The following is a 6,177-nucleotide window of genomic DNA, read 5'->3' as shown; positions in this document are numbered from 1 at the left end:
TGAAAGCAAGAAAGGACTACATGCTCTTAGGTGGCATGTAGCAAAATGTCTTTATTTTCCGCTTCTTTTTATTGGGAGCCAGTCACCTACGCCACATTGATCAATAATCCTAACATCCTCAATTCTTATCTTAAACTATAGAAAAGAAAGAAAGTCCGGGGAAAGTGAGATAACCATCATAAGATTAGCCTAAATAAAGAAAGTCAGGGAAAGTAAGACAACCCTCTTAAGCTAGCCTCAGGCTGTTCCTCTCTGAAGACCTAAAAGAACAATACATTATCTGCCTTCTATTGTTAAAGTTAAAGGTTCGGATAAACAGAGGAGTAAAACCTTTTTCTCCTATGTACTCAAAGTTCCAAGAAAGAGGCTCCATGACTGTTTTCTTATGGTTTGCAGACCCTGCAGTTACAATGGAGTATTTCACTCACATCATTACCATAGAGTTTTTCTTTTTACTCACATCAACCTTTGAGTCATGTCCTCTGTACAGATGGGCCGTTTCAACCCTTATCTGGCAGGCTGACTTGACTACACAGTTGGGGATCCCTGTAGGAGGTTGTTAAGCCTGGCCTGCAGGCCCCCACCGTGTTTTCCCAGGTCGCTTAGGTCTCGATAAAAGCACATAATACTCACAAATCTTTTCGCTCAGTTTCTGGAATTAAAAAAGCACATTTCATTTAATTTTTGTGGGAATTTACCCCACAGTCCCTTTAAAAAATCGTATTTAGTATGCGTTGCTACCAAAATAACCAGTTGTTTGATGACAGGGGCTGTCCCAGACTCTACTGGGACCAGTCCATAATGTTAAATATCTACTCCTTATTACCTTTCCAAAATCTGAAAACTCAAAACTGGGAACATGAAAGAGGGTAAGTAGGGAGAAGGTGTAGACAAAAAACAAGAGATAGACAAGAATAGCAGCATTTTGGACTAGCTCAAAGAGGGATGGACAACGAAGTATGGTGAATTCAGGCTTGTTGCCCATAGCACAGTGATTACAGCACCAGCCACATGCACCGAGGCTGGTAGGTTCGACTCCAGCCCAGGCCAGCTAAAAAACAATGACAACTACAACGAGAAAATAGCTGGGTGTTGTGGTGGGCACCTGCAGTCCCAGCTACGTGGGAGGCCAAGGCAAGAGAATTGCTTGAGCCCAAGAGTTTGAGGTTGCTGTGAGCTGTGATGCCACAGTACTCTACAGAGGAAGACATAGTTAAACTTGGTCTTGGGGGAAAAAAAAAGTATGGTGAATTTACAGAGTACAGTCATTGAGGCCAAGAGAACAAAGAGCGTTAAGAAAGAGGAGAGTGAATAGCCAGGGTGTTGTGTGGGAGGTGCCTGTAGTCCCAGCTACTTCGGAGGCTGAAGCTTGAGCCCAAGAGTTTGAGGTTTCTGTGAGCTATGATGCCAGGGCACTCTACCCAGGGTGACAGAGTAAGACTCTGTCTTGTAAAAAAGAAAGAAAGAAAGAAAAGAAAAGAAAAGAAAGAAAGAAAGAAGAGAGTGATCAGTGTATTCAAGCACATCAAGGGTCTAAGAGGCTTGAAGCCAAACTTATCCTCCAGAGTTGGCAGCTGGTGGATTATGGATGATCTCAGTGAGCGTAGTTGGGAGAGGGTGAACTGTGTGAGGGAGGAGAGAGTTACACAGTTGCTACAGGGGGGTGGGCATCAGCCTAAAGAAAAGCCTTGTTTATCAAGAGGCAGGGAACCCATGAAGATAAAGGAGAAGAGGGAGGAGAGCTAGTGAGATTAGACCTGGGAGGACGGACGGCTGGCCAGGGACAGCTCGGGTGAGGGGTGGGGCTGCAGTTCCAGCAGAGATGGGGAGGTTGAGGGCTGCTCTTGAACTGGAAAGGAAAGCAAGCTGAAAAGGGGTGTTAAGAAAAGAGGTGAATGTTTGTATAAAGAGAGGGAGCTGGCTAAGGAAAATTAGAAGGATCTAAAGTCGGTCTGAAGTTAGAAAACTTGCGGTGGCATTACAAGTAATCCCCAGCACATTGTCAAGCACAATGGTGTGATTTTTCTTGCCCTCAGCTTTATGAACAGAGATGTTAAATAAACAGAATAAAGTATATATGTACCCATTAAAAGTTGTCACAAAGAATATTTAATTCTAAAACAGATAGTTTGAGCTCAGGAGTTCAAGTTTGAGGCTGCAGTCAACCATGATTGTGCCACTAGATTCCAGCCTGGGAGAGATCAAGACTCTGTCTCTAAGAAAATTTAAAAAAGAATATTTAATGACAAAAAAGGTACTTACTCTATGTTATACAAGATCCTCTTGGTGCTTTTCTGATAACTCTTGGACATTCATTTCTGAACCTAGCTCTGTTCTGGAAGGCTGCTGTGTGCACCCCCAGAACTCTCTGCCTCAGGCTTTCCTCCAGCCAGAGCTGTGAGCAGTCAGAGTCAGGGGATGGCTCATCAGCTCCCAGGGCAATTAATGCCCCCACTCCCCAGCCCTTGCTTTCCTAATGGGTAAGGGATGGTTAAATACTGTAGCCTTCTCAGTCTTCCACGGGGACAATTTTGAGATGTTTTCTATATTCAAAATTCCCAAGACTTCCCCAGCAGGACTCAGCTCCTGTAGCAGCGCAGTACCAACTGGATTAATTTCGTGCAATATATTGGCCTCCTTCCTGTGGTGAGTTTTTTAAAAGCCTTCAAATTCTCCAGCCCTCCTCCCATGAAGTGGTAGCGTAGGTGTCCCCTCCCCTTGGGCTCTAACAGCTTTGGCTAAAAGAGTACGGCAGAAGTGGCACTGTATGGCTTCCAAGGCTAGACCGTAGAAAGCTGTCAGCTTGTCTGCTTCTCTTAGGCACTTACTCCTGGGGAAACTGGTCCCAGAGTAAGAGTCTGACTGAACATGCTGTGCTGGGGAGTTCACGTGCAGAGGTTCCTGCTGGCGTCAGGCCACAGGGCCAGCCGAGCAAGCAGCTGTCTTGAACATCCAGCCTAGCAGAGACTTCAGATGCCTGTAGTCCCGGTGGACATCTCACAGCTGAGTCCTTCCTGGACACTGGGCACACAAAATCTAATGCAAGATAGCAGAGGGGCTGTCTTATACCAGTAGGAGTAATTTGTCACACAGCAGTTCTGACAACATTTCCTTTCCCTGTATCTCTTCCCTATTTTCCTCATTGCATTTCTTGGAATGGCCTTAAAGATAAATTATATGCTCTTGAATTTTTTTTTAAATTTCAGATTAACATGAGGGTACGAATGATTAGGGTACAGTGTTTGCATTTGTGGAGTAAGGTCCCTGTTGTAGTTGTGTCCCACACCCAGGAGGCGTGCCATACACCCTGACATTGTGCCCAATAGGTGGGAGCACGGCAATCCCCTTTCCCTCTCCCTCCTTCTTCTTCCTCTTCCCCCAGCTTGAATTGAACTGAGTTTTTCTCTTCTGTGGGCATGTATTAGTCCATCTACTGGCTTCGTATTAGTGTTGAGTACATTGGATATTTGCTTTTCTCTTGAATCTTTATTTCAGAATTCATTCCTAGAGAACTCAAACGAAGAAAAACTATGTTACAAAATAAGAATTATAATATGATCTTAACCCTGAGAAAAATACTAGAGACAAAAGTAGAAATATATAAAAATGTTAACCCAGTTGATCTTTAAGAGTGGAGGTGGAGGCTGATTTTTTGTTTTTTTAAAGACAGAGTCTGACGTTGTCACCTTTGGTAGAGTGCTGTGGCGTCACAGCTCACAGCAACCTCCAGCTCTTGGGCTTAGGCTGCTGTGTGTACCCCCAGAACTCTCTGCCTGAGGCTTTCCTCTGGCCATAGTTGCTAGAAGTCAGAGCCAGGGCATGCTCATTGGCTCCCAGCGCAATTCTCTTGCCTCAGCCTCCTGAGTAGCTGGGACTACAGGTGCCCGCCACAATGCCTGGCTATTTTTTAGTTGCAGTTGGCCAGGGCCAAGTTGAACCCGCCACCCTCAGTATATGGGGCTGGCACCCTACTCACTGAGACACAGGTATGGCCTGTGGAGGCTTATTTTTAATATTCTTTGTTTCATATATTTTTAAAAAGCTCTAAAATATGTGTTACTTTTATCAGAAAAAAAATCTATTTTATAAAACAAGATAAAATGAGTAGTGTATTATGAAACGATTTTTCCATGAAAATTAAAACTTAGTAGTTTTCATAGTTAAAGTAAAATTTGTGTCCTGAATATTTTTTTTTTAAGGTTATGAGCCCTACCTTGGACAGAGCAATTTCTGTGTCCTCTGACACATGCTTACCAATCATAGCAGACTGGACCAGGGGGCACCATTATCTAAGTCTAGAAGAACTCATCCATAATCTGGCCAAAGTCCCATTATCTTCTCTCTAGAATTTGACTGAGGAAATACAATGCTGGTGGTCACATGACCAGGAAAATTGAATATGTAAGGCCCAGTAGAGTCAGGAGCAGAGTTGGTCTTGGGCAGGGTAACAGCACATACAAGTAAAGTGTGGAAGGGCAGAAGCCACCAGAAATAGAAGACACTGGTCTGTCACAGAGAATGGGGCAAATGCAAAGAGAAAAACAAGAAAACTTCTGTATGTGTGTTTGGGTATCTGTGCATGTGTGTGCGTTCAGGGAGAGGGACAGAAAGACAGATGACTGTCCAGCTCCCATGAGGTTCAGCTGTCCTACATTAACCTAAGAATCTCTCACACCTCTTCACAGTCCCCTTTTACTTGACCTTGTTTGAAAGGCTTCTGTTCTTGGTAACCAGAAGAATCTGATCTGAACTAGTTCATTTCCCAAGACTGAAAAGCTGAGACAATACTAAGGCTATTAATATTAACACTGATGCTGAAAAACAAGGAAGTCTTATTCAGATCCCCATTCCACACATGAAGCAGCTCAGGCAGAAGGGTGTCTGGCAGGCCCTGGGTCCTAAGTGGCAGATCCTGGAGTCTGGGGCAGTCTTCTTGCTTTAGAGGCGAGGCGCTTAAGCTCAAACTGGGTCCATCCCAAATTCCTATGATTCCTCAGGCTCTAGGGTGGGGGCATGAGGCTGTGTGTCTCTTTTGGATGACTCAGTACCGGGTGCTGAGCAGATAAAGTGTCAAGGCCCCCACACTGGCCAGCTGCTCAAGGCTGTATGGAGATACTAACGCATGCAAAAACAGCCCCAGCCTGCACTTCATTCCCCCTCCCTCTTGACACTTACATTTTCTCAGCAATGTTTATTCATTTTCTACCCATAATCTGCCTCGCAAACACAAGATAACTCAGAAATATTAAGAATAAGAGGGTACTACAAACTGTAAAATCCCCTAGGCTGAGAGTAAGGCTGAGGAAAGGTAAGAGTGGGAGGCAGCTAGGATTGCAGCCCCACTGTGAGGGGGCAGGGAGGTGCATCAGCTCACCTTCTCACCTGCGACCTTTCCCACAGCCCTGTGAAGTGACTATGATTACATTTATTTTATTTAAAAAAATCTTGCTGGAACCCAAGTGTGATGGCTCACATCTGTAATCCTAGCACTTTGGGAGGCCAAGACAGGTGGATTGCTTGAGCTCAGGAGTTCAGAGATCAGCCTGAGCAAGAGCGAGACCTGGGATCTTAAAAAAAAAAAAAAAATCTGGCTGGAGTGTTGAATGAAATCAGGGTAAAGGGAGAATGTGCAGAGTGCATACTTGTTTTACACATATCCCAGTACAAGCAAGGGGAGAAGTGAACTATTAGGAAGACAGGGCTCGGCACCTGTGGCTCAAGCGGATGCCATGGCACTCTACGCAGGGGGATAGCTTGAGGCTCCGTCTCAAAAAAAAAAAAAGGAAGACAGACCTCCTTTATTTTCATAGTAAGGGCATCATTTTAGGAAAAATAGGGCTCAGAGAGGGCAAATGATTTGCTGGAGGACACACAGCCAAGAATGGAAAAGCTTAGATTCTAAATCCACACATTTTCCATTTCAGGATCTTATCTGGTTAGTCCGGTATAGGCTTTGATCATTCTCTACCTCCTAACCCTCAAATTAACAGCACTGTGAGCTGGGGTAGCAAATCTGACCTTAACAGTATTAAACCTTAGTTTGTGGCTTGGCGCCTGTGGCTCAAGCGGCTAAGGCGCCAGCCACATACACCTAAGGTGGCGGGTTCCAATCCCCAACCTGGGCCGCCAAACAGCAATGATGGCTGCAACCAAAAAATGGCCAGGCGTTGTGGCGGG

The sequence above is a fragment of the Otolemur garnettii genome, unplaced genomic scaffold (assembly GCF_000181295.1).
Source record: "Otolemur garnettii isolate 467f Iridium unplaced genomic scaffold, OtoGar3 scaffold00137, whole genome shotgun sequence".
Lineage (NCBI taxonomy): Eukaryota > Metazoa > Chordata > Mammalia > Primates > Galagidae > Otolemur > Otolemur garnettii.
Note: the sequence above shows the minus strand (reverse complement) of the source record.